At 46.4% G+C, this 17,013-nt stretch overlaps 1 long non-coding RNA gene across 1 annotated transcript in view; it reads right to left on the reverse strand.

Moving 5' to 3' along the window:
- LOC140214347 (uncharacterized) overlaps positions 1–17,013 on the reverse strand; it is a 199,309-nt gene that overhangs the window by 153,923 nt on the left and 28,373 nt on the right. Inside the window, exon 2 of the long non-coding RNA XR_011891297.1 lies at positions 2,559–2,606. This is a non-coding gene — a long non-coding RNA (uncharacterized lncRNA). The remainder of the gene's footprint in view (positions 1–2,558; positions 2,607–17,013) is intronic.

A 17,013-nucleotide genomic window follows, 5' to 3' on the forward strand; every position in this document is an offset into this window, starting at 1 on the left:
ACACAAAATCAAGCCAAACTTCTCAGCTGCCACGCAGTACACTCACACACCACCGGCCACCCTCGGGCGTACCGACTCATACATCGCACTATTAAATACCATGAACACACAATCACCTCCACCTCTCCGTGTGTGTTCACGCAGTGGTGGAGTTTGTGTGTACGACCCGTGCTGTGCCTGCTTTCCTATACCACAAAAGTGCAGGTGCTGGTCTGTGAATGTTATTTGCTTGGCTGTGACAGTCCAAACATTGCAGTCGTCCATAGCTTGAAAAGAGCGCCGGAAGCTGGCTTCTCAAGTGTGAGTTGGCCACGCATGCAGAAGTAGTACCTAAACACGCGCCAGCAAAAAGGCTCCCAAGACGTACAACGCCCCAAGCAAACAGGTCTCCACGTGTGTTATGTGGACTACGCGGAGAAACACAAGTGGTGCACGCAAGATCACGTGCACCATCAAGTCAGCACTCTCATATTCGACTAAACAATGAAGAAAAAACATATTCGCCGCCAACATCACCGCTAATTATCATGAATTGAAGCAAACAGCATACAAAATTCTCTTACTTCGATTTCCACTGTGCGTGGGATCTCTAATACGTTTTATCATATCTTCTTTTATTCGAAATGTTTTTGTTTGACTCTTCCATGACCGCCCCGGAAAAGCGATGGTCCTGATTTCGGATGCTGTTCCAAGATTAATTTTTCCTCAACTGTGAGACGTTCTTTTGGAGAAACCCATATAAGTTTCTTTTGTAGCATCGTGCTACATTTGGGTAGATGACAATTTTTTTCCTTTCATGATATTTCCTCCACCTTGTGGGATTCCGCAGAACTGATTTGCTTTATTATGTGCCCCTGTGCTACGAGTTCTTGAATAATTCGCCCTCGTGCTGCGATCTGCTAGGCTCCTGATTAGCCCGAATGCTAGTGCGACCGCCCCGGAAAGGCGTTGGTTCTGGGTTCAAATCCCAGATCAGGGCAATTTTTTTCCTGAACTGCGAAGCGTCTTTTTCGGAGAAACCCGTACGTGTTTCTTTTGTAACTTCACGCTGCATTTTCATGGATGACAATTTTTCCTTTCATAATTACTCTTCCATTTTCCGGAATCCCATAGAACTGATGTATTATTTTTATTAGGCGAGTAGGTGAACTGAACACGCCTCGCGACAGCTGAAAGACTTGAATACGAGTATTGAAGAAACAGAGCTGCCACGTCCAATATTCCTTGTGTGCAAAGTACGAAGATGAATGCAATTCAGGTGAATGACGCGAGGAACTCCATGCACTCCAGCACTATTTGCATTGTCCCATGCAATAATGTGTTGACTCTAACAATTACGATATATCCTAGTCGTGTTTTACACCGCCTGGGCCAAGTTTAACTGTTTTATGGACCTCATATATAGCACACACACGCATTGACTACATGCCCCGCGTGTTTACTACACGAGTAATGTTCACGTGGGTCCATTGAATTTTGAAACTTCTGCTGTGCCGGGCTTAGAATAAACACAAAGCTTTTTGTGCTCCTCGTCGTATTGCAAGAGCTGCCAGTAAGTTATATGACATTAATTGCGAAATTTCAGATCTTCACTAAAGGTATTGGCCCTATAAAGGGAGCTCATAGAGCAACTCGACATCCGCCTACAAGGATGTCGCCTACAAAGATGCCTGTATGTTCCCCTAGTGTGTTGACGCTGATGACGTTACTAAAAGCACAGCGTCTCCTACAATTTGGCTAATGATGTCCACCAAAGTTCGCCGCTTTAGTACAGTTTGTGTTTTCATATCGATCACTTCCACGACATTGTCAGAGGTCGTATAGCTTCTCTGTTGTATGGGGTCTGCATCCATGCATGGAGTAGCTACATCGACAGTTATGAGGCCAAGGACTAGAGCTCATTTAACAGTTTCAATGTTCACAGCGTGCAGTACGATCTTGGGTTTCATACGGGCCTCGCTTGCGCCTTTTTGTGACGCCATCAGTCCTCGCTGTGTCCTAGCACAAAAATAAGCCTCATGCTCCAGTGAATCGTTCGGACGAGCACTGGGTTCGGAGTCCAGCAGCCCTTTCACAATACTTGGGAAACCAGCAGGAGAACCGAAAACCGTTGCAGTGTCCGGAGAACATTATCTTCAATAGGCTGGGGTTACCGACCAGCGCTGGCCACATGCCTGCCTTTTCAGTTGGTATATCCGCTGCCCGCCTGGTGATTGAAATCTGTTACAGTTGTGAGGGGGGAGGGTGCATCATGGTTTGTTCTTGCGATCTCTAGTTGGCTCAGCCCATGAAAACTACAGAACTGTAAGAAAATAAACACCGCGACTTGAACAAGTCTGCTCACTTGGCCACATAATGGTTATCCTGAACATTTCACAGATGCCTTCCATTACGGTACTTGCGACAATCTTCCAGGAAGAGCTTTGGTTCCTGTACAATATGCAAAACAAATTTGTGCATGAATGATTGGCTCATTGATGCACGTAGCAGCCTTGATACGATTGATCAATACATTTAGGAAAGCGAGGAATAAGTAGGCACATAACAAAGTGGCTCACAGTGTGCTTTGAAAGGTTTTCTTGTGCACAGCCCATTACGGCATCCACCTAGGGAAGAACAATTGAGAAAAGGGAAGGGCGGAAAAAAATAGAAACGATGGTCAATAGACGTAAAATCCAGCAAAATAATTGTTATAACGTATCGGCTGCACTTTTAACTTTTAGAGTAAAGAAGGCCTAATAAAAGACGCTCCAACCTAGAATCACTGTTTGGAGATGATTTCTGACGAAGACAGCTCGCCACACCGGGACGATAGCTCTCGGCTGATCAACGTCTTCACAGCACATTACAGCACACTGGCATGCACTCTGGACAGCACTAAACTACAGTGACGTGCCCACCAAGTAGCACTAAACTACTGTGGTGTACAAACAGATGATGCCTGACCACTCCGATATGTACGCCAGTACACACCTGGACACCCGAGTGGGTGCACTAGGTGCTCCAGACCACGCTTGTGTTTACACTAGAAAACACCGGAAAACACCCTATCGGTCTGACAGATTTTTCAACTGGGATATTTGTTGTCAAACTGAACAGCAAATCAGCTGCTGAAGTCGGGTGTCGCACTCAACGTGAATCCTGTAATGGTTGCTACTAGGCCAATGGCGAAAAAACAATACTGAAGCGCACCCGGAGCAACCTTCTACCGGACATCGCTCACAGCGCTAGGGAACTACGGCGCGGTCTGCCGGAAAACAACGGCCTTGCCAGAATTCCTCGACAAAAAAAGCGAACTTAAAATCATTTGCATTGTGTGAGCCTTCCGGCGGCATTTATGCCGGATGAAAAGCTTTCTTCACCGTTGAGCGTCGTGTTTCCCACTCGGCTGGGAGTCGTGGTCTGCCAAAGTTAAAACGACGTATAAAACCAGCGTATATCCGGTTTTTATGGCACAGTATTGCAATGTTCAAGCACCTACCCACCTAACGCGCTTACTGCGTGGCGTTGGAGCTTACTTTCAAATAGAAGTTATTCAAAATTTTGGAAGAGCGTTCCTTACGCAAATCAATATTAATTGTCAATAATGAGGTAGTATGTGTTCTATAGGCTTCTTCCTTTTTTATTCAAATCTGATTCAACGAGAGCTGATCTGACGGCCTTACCAACGCGACGAGTCAGTCGTGCACTCGTCACTGTACACAAATCAACACATTCTTGCATAGGAAGGGTGCTCGTCTACTATCTTTTCTTCATGCTGTCACTCAGCACCGTGACATGGTGAAGTAGGAGTAGGAGCACTCACAATTTTAGGGCGATATCCTTATGGGCCCCATGAATGAACAATCCGGCGTCCACTTTTATCATTCGAGAGTACAAAAATCCACGTAACGAAGTGATCACATCACATTCTCTGCGCTGGATCTGCTGCGGCTTGCACTGCGAAATGAGCTACGGCGTACGTTGGAAGCCGTTGCCTACACCCAAAAACCAATCTGGCCCACTCTGAAAATTTTGTTATGGTTGATTAAAGTATATTAAGCCGGATTAAGGTGGAATAAATTGAGTACATGGATAATAAAGTTCATTAAGTTGGAATAATAGCTGGAATAAGGTGGATTAAGCTTGTTAAAATGAGAGCAAGGTGGAATAATGGGCCTAAAGCAAAGTTTTATTCGAAGGTAATAACTTAAACAAGTCCTCATGCTTCCGCCTTCAAATCACGTAAAGATATTTAAAGGGCAATTGTACAAATGTATGCCGCCAAGATTTTTAGATAAAATAAAAGCTTTGGAGGTGAAAGTGGTTGACGCAACCGTGTTTTCAGGCAGAAACTAGCGGAAACTAATTCTTTTAGTGCAATTTTCGCAAAATACCTCGTCTAGCAGCCGCACCATGAACTAGTGGAAGTGAAGTTCCTGTGACATTATGTTTATCGGATACCGACGTGCCAGCTATCGCCCGCGTCTTCCCAACCGCATAGACGGCGCCGGACGGCAGCGAGCGACATCTGAACTGCACATTTGCACGAGGCCGCATAATTGTTTTCGCATACAGAGGTTGTGCGCAAGTCTTCAAAATCCACGTTTGTGTTGTGTGCTGCTTTGTAATTTGATGAGTGGAGCATCTGGCACAACGGTGCGCGCAAGGGGATGACAAAAGTATAATCCGGCGAGACAAGCCGTGTGATACCTTGCTACGAAGGATGTGGATCAGAGCTCAGATCATAGCAGAACATGGATACCGCCAAAGAGTGACTTTCTGTACTCCGAACATTTCGAGGAGAGTGGCTATAATACGAGCGCTGCTTTGCAGCAGAAGTGTGGCATGTCAGCGAAAGGGCGCTGGTGCATTGTAATAACAGCGCCCTTGAATACTTTTTTTTCGGTTCCGATAGTGAATGATATAAAGAAGGAAAAGAAGCTTGATTATGGAACCCCTGAGCGACCACGGCCATCTGGTCATGAATCTTCCGCGTAGCGCTATGGGAAAGCTTCATATAACGTCCGCAGTGGACGCACCACAGCGCTTGCACAAGTGGAAGGTATACTGGAGCAGACGACGAACGGATGCCACAGACGTTCCATGCATAGGCTTGCTATTTCACAATGGTCGACTGCCTGTACCGGCCTGTGAGATTGTCGACACAGCGTGCAAATGGCCACGCTGTGCCTGTACAGTGTTCAGAAACTTAAGCGCGAACAATTTCGAAACAACTTCAACGCCTTGCTGAACGCCCGCTGCTGCTGCTGGAAGTTGGAACACATCAAGCTACAGCGGTCGGAGTGGAGTACCGCGCGTACCGGCACTCACAAGCCTCTAAAAATGCATTTATCCTTTTAAGAATATGTGATAATAGCACCGCCTTTCGTAAGAATTGCGTCTACCGAGTCTAATTTTAATGCCACCCTCATTTTTTTCCAGATTTTTGTTCAGTATGCCTTTAGGTGACTCAACTTTTTAGCTCCTATGCCCCGGCGGCAGGTTTGGGAGCCGATGGCGAAAGCCCAGCGTCCGCTTGTTGTGCACCTTAAGAGTTGCCAAAACCAAGAAATGACGCGGGCCGCAAACTTGCTTGCCGTTTCATCAGTTGTCCGAAAGGTAAATTATAGACTGAGCGATGGAAAACATTCTGTGAATCATTGGACCCTCGCAAGCCGCTTTCACATATCTGGAGGACATTGCGTGGTCTTTGTTTATCCGCACAGCGGCACCCATTTGCCGATTTAACCCTCCATCTTGGCGAAGGAGACCTTACTGTGTCGGAGTAATTCTGTGCAACATTCACTGGCTGACCTGTCAACACTAATGTCGATCTAAATGACTTCCTTACAGCTCGCTTACCATAGAAGGATGTGCCCTTTACCGTGAAAGCATTCAAAAACACAATTAACGAAGGCCTTCACAGAAATTTCCAATAATTCCCCAGCTAAAGCACAACCCACAAGCAGTGCTGGTTGGTGTTCCCCACATCGGCGTTCAATGATCAGCGAAAGCTGGTCGTCTTAGCTGAAAGTGCTGCCACTGCCGATGGAGCCATAGGCTGAAGGCACCACCCACAAAGGGACCCCCCGCTCTCTGTGCTAAATAAAAGTAAAGCTTTTTGTTGATCCCTTCTTCTTCCTTACTCAAACCCTACGTGTAGGGTAGCCATTCTGGTACACTTTTGGTTTGTTTCCTTGTTTGCCTCAAGAAACCAACAAACAAACATGTGCTCACAGGTGCTGACAAACTCTGCGGTTCATTGACGCAGAATTCCAAGAACAACGCTACGTACCAGTCTGGGACAGGCGTTGATCCAAGGCGTGAGGTCCCCTAGAGCACCGCGTTTGTTGGTTCCCGGTGGGGCTCGAGAGCTTAAGCACTCGCCGGGCAGGATCATTTTGCAGGCAGCAAGCCTCAATGTGCTCAAAGGTTCTGCGGCTGTTTCATGTAGGTCTGTTCTATTGACGTATTTCTTTATTCTTTATTCATTAGACTGCTGCTGTCACTGTGCGTTATCCGTGCTATGTGGAAGGACAACGAAAACTTTAGTCTATTTTTGAAGATATTATACGTGAAATTTAAGCCCAATTGAAGAAATTCAAGAACGCTTATGAGAGTTTACAAAAGAGAAATGAGAGCTTCCTCGCGCTCCGACATGAATTAGGAGTGCGAGGAACTGAAAGCCCCTAATGAGAGACGAGAGGAAAATTTTGAGCCACTTGCACGCCAAGTGAAATCACATGAGGCTAGCATTCTTCAATCTGAGCAGAATTCTCGCAATAGGAACCTATAAGTTGAAGAGGTTCTGTACGTAAGCAGCAAGAAATTACCTAGCCTTGTAGCTGAAATTGCTGAAAGTTTCTTTTTGTTCACGTTCCAGTGTTCACGGTGTGCGAGTGCCTGATACTGCAACTGTGGTGCATATACTTGTCGAATTCACCTTTACGCCGAAGGGCGACGTCATGCTAGATAAAGCTCGTACAATGAAAGTGAAGTGCTGCGGCCTCCGCGTAGACTCACGTGACTGAGTATCTGAGCATCTTTGTCCAGAATGTGAACGTCTTTTGGGTCGCGCCCCAGCATGTGAATATGATGCTGAGTGCATGTACGTCTAGGTACAGAGTGGGACGTTTTTCGCGATAAAATAGGAAGCAGCAGCGGCCATTAGGATCGCCAGCAGCTATGATGCTTCAAAGTTTACCTAACCCAGAAACTATATGTAGATACTGTTGGTGCGTTCATGAGGTAGTCGCCTTTGGCATCACGGTGCATTTGAGCTCGTGTCAGTTCATTTCGCTTGGCATATTTACTAGTTTATGATGACGTTTTTAGTTAGGACGCGTTATGGCTCGTCCAACATAAGGTACAGCATATTGCCCCTATTTTTTCTCCGTTTTTGTACTTCGGCTTTCGTGTGCTGTTTCGCCTGCGCGGTTCTGCAATGAATGTACATCTGTTGTTCACCGACATTTAATAATAGCTTTTATAGATACTACTGCTATTTTGGCCTATCAGCGTATAGCTTTGACTTTTTTCATACCTGCTGCACGATATTTTCAATGCGTTTTTCCTTGTTTGTTTCCAAATTTCTTGAAGGAAGGCTGCATCTCAACTATAAAAGCAAATATTGGTTCCGCTAGACACAAGCTTCACACAGCAACCTTTTTTAAATGTTGATTGTTTCGATTTGAGTGAAACTTGACAGCATCAAGAAAGAGATACTGTTAGCCTTGACTCGTTTCTACTATCTTGCATAAAGAGAGAACCACGAGGTGGGCGAGCAGCTACATGGGTTAAGACTTTTTACAAATGTACGATTTGTGAGGAATTCCCAATCATTACAAATCACTATGAAGCTTTCACATAGCACTATGACGAAGAAATTATTTCCATGATTTGCTGACCAAATGAAAATTCTGAACCTTTCTTTGAATACACGTAAGATATTTCAAAATATAGCTCTACTAAGTGCTGCTCTTTAACGAAGGATGATACGTTAATACCAACAAAGGCGTAAATTATTCAACATCATTCATATATCATAACATTGCGTATGTGAATGGTTTCATTACCGTAATCTCATCTAATATAGAACTACGTCTGGGTTCAGCACCATCAATTTGTTTATAATCTACACAGGCACTACGATTGATTGTGCATGCACCATATCATATGAACTTAGTGATCATTGTCCAATGTTTGTCGGAAAAGGTGACTTTATATATCATACCCCCACAAATTCTAACTTTGCAATCATATTACAAAACCAATCTTGTCACTTTTATGTAAGCCATTCGAACTACAAAATTGGCTAATATATGTAACCGTATTGACATAGATGATGCATACCGTGCTTTCATCTGAAAATTAATGAACATATACAATCCACATTTGCACGGGTAACATGGCAATTGCCTAAAGAATAGAAAACCTGTGCTGACGCTCACGCTCTTTCGCCAAATTAAACACGAAGATACGTTTTATCAAAAGTTCTTCAGAGAATAGAACTTGGATCATATATTTAGACAAAAGAAATGAAATATACTATGCCGTGAGCTACGCAAGCTACAGAAAGAATATTACAGATATTTACTTGAACATAACTGTCCTGGTAATAGACGCCTCATGTGGAGAGCATTGCGGGAGGTAAGCCGAAAACGCGAACAAAATGGAATAGGAGGACAATAAATTGATGCAACTTTATCTGGCACTGAGCGATGCATTGTTTCCACCGACGTTTCAATAATCTTCCAGAAACAAGTTATGACAAAATACAGCTTCTATTTCAAAGGAAATAACTGATTCTCTGTATTTCGCCCACTAATCTATCTGAATTGTTCGCCATATTTACGGCACTCAAGAACAGTTCTAGCATAGACACGGAATGTCTTTCCATCCAAGCATATCTCCTTGCACCATATTGGTCATATATATATATATTGCAAGATTCCAAGAGAAGGGCAGTGTAGCAGGGGGAGGCAGAAAGTTAGGTGGGCGGAGGAGCTTAAGAAGTTTGCAGAGACAAGGCCACAATTAGCACATGACCAGGGTAGTTCGAGAAGTATGGGAGAGGCCTTTGCCTTGTAGTAGGTGTAGCCAGGCTGATAATGAAAATGATGATGATGATGATGTACTAAGGGCGTAGGCAGGGGGGGGGGTGGTTGGGGCTTCAGCGCCCCTACCCCCGACATTTTTTGCGTGCGGTTGTGCACCGCCGATTGAAACAAACCCTAGCGCCCGAAACCATGCTGGATTTTGCCTAGAATGTCCTTTTCACACTCTAAAAAACATTTCAGCGTGAACATATGGAAACCGAGCTGGATTTTGCGGTAAGGCCTATGCACCAGGAGTCCCATATTGTAATGCAAGGAACCGCATCCGAGAACGAAGTTTCAAGGTTGTTTTGATGGAGGGCGGGATCGGCGCGGCAACTCGCAAAGGCCACCGGATCTACGGAACGCATGGATTTCCATTCTAAAACTTTGCAAGTATAAAGCTCTCAGAAACTTTTGATGTGAAAGATGCATTGACATTTCCAAAGTCATGCTTTAGATATTCAACTCCGGAACTTTTTGAGTTTAATCGTGTTATAAACATTTGACGCCAAAGGTGCATTGACTTTTGTAAAGTTGTTCATCGGATCATACAACGAGAAAAGCCAAATCAACACACTATCAGACAAGTTCACAAAGCACGCAGCGAGGTCTGATGAGACGTAGCGCTGTGGTGGTTCATTTGTGCCGTTATATCACAGAAAAAAAAGATACCAGCATTTTTTTTCACCAGCGCCAAAGCATCCATGTCACGAGACTATAGCCCTCAAAGATAACTATGGTCTTATTATTTATTTTTCTACTTCGACTTTTATTATCGAGGACACACTGATCCTCTATTTATTTTTTTTTTTTTGTCTTCGCTGCCCGCGGGCTACCGGAACTAGCCAGAGCGCATGAGTTTTCCTCGTGCTGGGCCAACCTTCCGCGGTGCACTTCGACGTGCGTTCGTTTTTCTCTCGTCGAGAGAATTTTCTCCTTGCAGAGCTTTGGACACTTTCTGGCTAGCAGACGACGCAAAAAAACTGCCTGGTCCCTCGCCGCAATCAGTGCGGGGACTCGAGGGATTGCAACGCGTTCGCTTGGGCGCAACCTCTCAGAAAAATTTTGTATCGCCGGTGGAGAATGCCTAGCAGTATGCCTATGGTTCTCTGTGGACCAAGCGTCTCACGTCTTTTTAGATAATCCTTCGGTAGCCACATTAGGTGACCAAAGTAGGCATTTGATTATGGTCAACATGCTTTCCTTGTGTTTTTTCTTGCATTTCCGTGCCCCCGCTCCACAAAAAAAGAATACATTGTGGCGGCACATCAAATGGTGGCATGGTGAAACTTCAATTTTGCTACTTCTTATTTTCCGGAAAGTAATAGGCCACGGGATGCTACAGTTGCCGGAGAATCCTGTTATATTATTGTGATAGCAATTATATGGACACTCTTGGTGCATTCCTGAGGGCCAGTGAAGTGAAAGTGAGCCAACCCAACTCGCGCTATAGACGTTCGGTTCATTATCGCCGAGGCATGCGCGTGGCACGCTGGCATCTCTCATTTACGAAAGTGACACGCAGGTGGTAGGATAAATGTTCTTTAATACTCGCACACACTGGGTTGAACTTGGTTTCGTGGTATAATAGGCACTCCAAAAGTTTAATAGCGCGGCGTCGTGAGATTTTTGACAGGTAAATTTGTTTCCAAAAAAGAAATTAGTCCCCGTATGGGTGCCGTGTACGTTGAACATTGCATTTTATTGGCTACTGGGCGTCCAACGTCCTAATAGGCGTGTGCGCCTGACTTCCGCGGTGCTCTGGTGGGTGACCTTGGAGTATGGGTGGTTCGGGTCTGGACGCGGGCAGCGGGGATCACACAGCCTCAACCGGGCGCGCAAGCTTCATTACTTTTTATGGGTTTGTATCGCACGCTGACCGGCGCGTCGAGTCTTAGAACCGCATAAGAGCCTACGGCTTTGTCTCCGTTCCGAGGCGCTAAAGGAATGTTGTGTTCGGCTTCACCTCGGCGGGTGGACAATTATCCCGTGCTCCTGAATGGCAGTTTGGCTCGCCGATAAGTGGTTCTTTATGGTGCCACATGGCCTTCGGATCCTTGGAATCTGGTGGCGTCGCGCACATGTTCGAGGACTGACAATACGATCCCGATGTTTCCTGGCTTTTAGATTTTGCGCATGTTTTGTTAGTCAGCGCTTGTAGCGCCAGCTGTGCTCTAGTGCCGTTTCTCGGAACTTGCGACGAGTACAGCTTGCGTTACCCTCACCCCTTTGTTGTTCTATACTGTGTATTTTGAGTGAGGATTCTGCACTGTGAACTTTACTAAAAAGTGTTCGTTGATTGATGGTTTTTCAACTGGCCAATCACTCATGCAAGTTCTGCTAAACGCAGTGATTGGTGAACAGATTGTGCAGGTTGTAGGCAACCGGCTGTATTTCACCAGCAATTATGGCAGGAGCGTTGCGTTTAGAAAAGGCGGCTGCAGCGCTCCGATTTTAGTTCTGGACTTGGCTTCGGTGCGAAGCACCATTGCCTCTGCCGAAATAGGGTCTCCCCATGTGGCCCAAACCAGTGCAGCTCTTTGCAACTGATGTACTGTTGAAACTATGGAATCTTAGAACTGAACTTCATAATTTTATCTGTAAATACAACGTTTTCTTCGTTCGTACTTCAGGCTCTTTGTCCTTCGAGCGAAGTCACCCATTGAGCCACCGGAGCAGACCGTATCTGACGGTGCGTCTCTGACCCTGACGGTGGGGGTGCATTTCAACGGATCAGTCGATCGATCGTGGCATTGAATTCTTACTACCATGAATACCTTTAGACAAGCTATACAAATATGAAGTGTATGGAGAGGTACTTAAACTAATTATGCTTACCGAAGGCATTGGGCAGTTGGCATGGTACTGGTGAAAAGAAGACGACGACGAGAATTGCTTGATTGACCATTAACAATTTTCTTCGAGTGAAGACAAAAAAGCCTTGTCATTAGCCCAATCTACAGATCTTTGCACCTAAATTACTCTTGGAACCGCCAATGGTGTCCTAACCGGAAATTCGAAGTTGCATTTACTAGGCTGCCCCCTCCACCGTTGCCGTTCCCCAACACTTAATTTTTAATGGCACAGATGTGGTCTGCTGGTAACCCCCCTATGCTACTTCTGCAATTAGCCAGAATCCATACATCATTTTTACATCGTGTCGGCGGTTTTCTACTCATCTAGAACGATGTCTATAAATTCCGATACAAATTCTATGATGGCCTTTAACAAGAACTGCATTACTCTCCTTGGAGAAACAATATCGGAACACAGCCAGACCAACGTTTGCGTAGTCGTGTATAATTTTCTATCTGGCACAAAGAAGAGTGCCTTAGAAATATTTCTTAGTTTCCACAATTGATTTACTTCTACTTCAATTCGAAAATTTTGATTCTTGTCAGCGACGGTTGCGGCCGGCCTATGGGCAAACTTCCGCTTGACGTATACGTTCGGCTTCCATGTGGCCTCCTGGCCGGCGTTTCTCACACATCTGCAGCGGCTGCAGCCTGAGCTCACAGGTACACTCAAGCGTCTGATTCACATTTTCAGCAAACTGATGGCCGAAACGCAGCAGCGATGGACGTACATGCGGTCGCTGCGATTATTATCACCGACTATCGTGGCCGCCCTGTCGGCATACTTCCATGTGACGTATGCGTTCGGCTTCCATGCTGGTTCCTGGCCGGCGTTTCTCACATATCTGCAGCTGCGGCAGCCTGTGCTCACATGTACAGTCAAGCTTCGGAATCGCGTTTTTCAGCAAAATGATGGCTGCAACGCAGCGGCGACGGACGTACATGCGGTCGCTGCGATTATAATCACCGATGGTGGCTGCCGTGCTCTCTGCAGAGTTCCATGTGACCTATACATTCGGCTTCCATGCTGCCTCCTGGCAGGCGTTTCTGCCACATCTGCAGTGGCGGCAGCCTGTGCTCACATGTACAATCAAGCATTTGAATCCCGTTTTTAAGCAAACTGATGACCGAAACGCAGCGGCGATGAACGTACACGCGGTCGCTGCGATTGTTGTCACCGAAGGTCGCGGCCGCCTTATTGGCATACTTCCTTGCGACGTATACGTTCGGCTTCCATGTTGCCTCTTGTAAGGCGTTTCTCCCAAACGTGCAGCGGCGGCAGTCTGCGCTCAATGTACAATCAAGCTTCTGTATGGCATTATTCAGGAAACTGATGGCCGAAACGCAGCGCCGATGGACGTACATGCGGTCGCTGGGATTATTGTCACCGACGGTAGCGTCCGCCCTACTGACATAGTTCCGTGTGACGTATACGTTCTCCTTCCGTGTTACCTCCTGGCTGGCGTTTCTCGCAAATCTGCAGCGGCGGCAGCTGGCCTCATCAAAATCATACCAACTGCGGGAATGGCTGCGTATCCGTTTTACTTTATTTGGTAAAATGTGGCACACAGGCCTATGGACTTACATGTGCCGTTACACTGACACATTAGTTAATTTCCCAGAAATATTGCGCAAGCTTTTGCGAAGCAAGAAGGAAGTCTTGGGTTGTTCCTCAAAGTTGCGTGAAAGGTTGTTTCGCTCTAGTCTCATTATTCTGCTACAGTGCTGCGGTGAGAAACCAGTATGCTGTCAGAAAGAACACTCATCCACGAATGTTTATGTAGCTATTTTGCATTGAACACACGAATTATGTGCGCGCTCAAATGTGTAAAGAAGGAGAGACAACTGTCGAAATTAGCAGTAACAACCCCAACAGTCACCGTTGTCTATTTCTGAATTTCTTATTTAATATGGACATCGTACATCAATATTGATGTTCTAGCATTCCACGATGTACCTGTCGATGGTAACAACACTTATGCTCATCTAGAGATGCGGCAGTGGACGCGGTGGAGTTATAGCGGATCCTGGCTCTTAATATGCAAATGTAAACATCAGCGCATGGTACTATTGACATGGCCAAAATGTACGCTTGAAACACATGGGAGGAGTGGTGTAGTTCAATAAAGAAAAAAAAAAGAGGAGTGGTGCAGTTGTAAGATGCCGGGCTCGTAATCGTGAGGTCGCAAGTTCGAGTCCTCGACGGGCACGTTTTTTAAATTTTTTTACTTTTATTTTTTCGATTATTGTTCTAACAAATTTACATAGCCTTGAGGAGGTTTTTGTCCTTTTTTAATAAAATTTTGATGAAGACCTACAGAACTTTCTACTACAGGACGTCACACTACAGACAACAGAACTGCAGACAACAGAACTACAGAAACAACGTCCCAAAATACGACAGACTGAAATTTCCTGTTGTGTTTTTCAACTGGGTACACATGGACAGAACGCACTGGTGAAGTTTCTACCTGCAGTCGTAGCGATTATTATCACCGACGGTGGCCGGCGCTTAATCGGCACGTTTCCGCGTGACTTATTACATCCTCTCCCATGCTGGCACATTGGCAGGCGTTTCTGCCAATTTGAAAGTGGCGCGAACGTTTTTGCACTTGCTAACAGAAGGTCTTCTCACCCTTATTTCAGTCCTCACATCGCCAGAACGCACTGGTCACGCTCATAACTGCAGTCCTTGCGATTATCATCAGAGACGGTGTCTGGCGCCGAATCGGCATACTTCCGCGTTACCTATTACATCTTCTCCCGTCCTGGAAGATTGGCGGGCGCTTCCGCCAATTTGGCAGTGGCGGCGGCGCTTTCGCAGTCACTAACTCAAGGTCTTTTCATCATTATTTCAGCCCTCACATCCACAGAACGCACAGGTGATGCCCCTACCTGCAGTCCTTGCGATTATTATCACCGTTGGTGGCTGGCGCTTTATCGCCATACTTCCGAGTGACCTCTCACTCGCCAACTAGCCCGTACCCAAACCTTGCTTCACACCTCTCACCCTCTCCCGTGCTCGCACATTGGCGGGCGCTTCTGCCAATTTGGTAGTGGCGGCAGGGTTTTCGCACTCGCTAACTCAAGGTCATTGCTTCATTATTTCAGCCTACATATCCACAGAACGCTCTAGTGACGCTCATACCTGCAGTCCTTGCGATTAGCATTACCGATGGTGCCTGGCGCTTAATCGGCATATTTCCACGCGACCTATTACATCCTCTCCCGTGCTGGCACATTGGCGGGCGTTTCAGCCAATTTGGAAGTGGCGGCAGCGTTTTCTCACTCGTTAACTCAAGCTCTCTTCATCATAATTTGAGCCTACACATGGACAGAACGCACTGGTGACGCTCCTACCTGCAGTCATTGCGTTTGTTATCACCGTCGGTGGCTGGCACTTTATCGGCAAACTTGACAGTGACCTGTTACACCGTCTACCGTCCTGGCACATATGCGGGCGCTTCTGCCAATTTGGCAGTGGCGGCAGCGTTTTCGCACTCGCTAACTCAAGGTCATTGCATCATTATTTCAGCCTACACATCCACAGAACGCTCTAGTGACGCTCATACCTGCAGTCCTTGCGATTAGCATTACCGCGGTGGCTGACGCTTAATCGGCATATTTCCGCGCGATTTATTACATCCTCTCCCGTGCTGGCACATTGGCGGGCGTTTCTGCCAATTTGGAAGTGGCGGCAGCGTTTTCTGACTCGCTAATTGAAGCTTTTTTATCATTATTTGAGCCTACACATGAACAGAACGCACTGGTGACTCTCCTACCTGCATTCATTGCGATTATTATCACCAAGGGTGGCTGCCGCTTTATCGGCAAACTTCACAGTGACCTGTTACACCCTCCACCGTCCTGGCACATATGCGGGCGTTTCTGCCAATTTGGCAGTGGCGAAAACGTTTTCGCACTCGCTAACTCAAGCTCTTTTCTTCATTATTTCAGCCTACACACTGATAGAACGCATGGGTGAAGTTTCTACCAGCAGTCGTAGGGATTATTGTCACCGACGGTGGCTGGCGTTTTATTGGCATACTTCCGTGGGACCTATAACTTCCTTTCCCGTCCTGGCACATTTGAGGGCGTTTCTGAGAACTAGGCATTGGCGGTAGCCTTTTAGCACTCGACAACTAAAGCTCTTTGCATTATTATTTGAGCCTACACATGGACAGAACGCACTGGTGACGCTCCTACCTGCTGTCCTTGCGATTAGCATCACCGACGGTGGCTGGCGCTTTATCGGCATACTTACGCGTGACCTATTACATTATCTCCCGTGCTGGCACATCTGCGGGCGTTTCTGCCAATTTGGAAGTGGCGGCAGTGTTGTCGCACTCTCTAACTCAACCTCTTTCATCATCATTTGAGCTTACACATGGACAGAACGCGCTGGTGATGCTCATACCTGCAGTCCTTGCTATTATTATCACCATCGGTGGCTGGCGCTTTATCGGCATACTTCCGCGTGACCAATTACATTCTCTGCCATGCAGGCACATTTGCGGGCGTTTCTGCCAATTCGGAAGTGGCGGCAGCGTATTCCCACTCGCTAACTCAAGCTTTTTTCATCATTATTTGAGCCTACACATGGACAGAACGCGCTGGTGACGCTGATACCTGCAGTCCTTGCGATTATGATCACCGACGGTGGCTCGCGCTTAATCGGCATATTTCCGCGTGACGTATTAAATCATTTCCCGTGCTGGCGCATTGGCGGGCGTTTCTTTCAATTTGGAAGTGGCGGCAGCGTTTTGGCGCTCACTAATTGAAGCTCTTTTCATAATTGTTGGAGCCTACGCATCCACAGATCGCTCTGGTGACGCTCATCCTGCAGTCCTTGCAATTAGCATCACCGACGGTGGCTGGCGCTTTATAGGCATACTTCCGCGTGACCTATTACATTCTCTACCGTGCTGGCGCATTGGCGGGTGTTTCTGACAATTTGGCAGTTTTGGCTACGTGTTCGCACTCGTTAACTCAAGGTCCTTTCACCATTTTTTCCAGCCCTAACATCGACAGAACGCACTGTTCACGCCCATACACTCAGTCCATGCGATTATCATCGC

Source organism: Dermacentor andersoni, unplaced genomic scaffold (genome assembly GCF_023375885.2).
Source record: "Dermacentor andersoni unplaced genomic scaffold, qqDerAnde1_hic_scaffold ctg00000039.1, whole genome shotgun sequence".
NCBI classification, from domain to species: Eukaryota; Metazoa; Arthropoda; class Arachnida; order Ixodida; family Ixodidae; genus Dermacentor; species Dermacentor andersoni.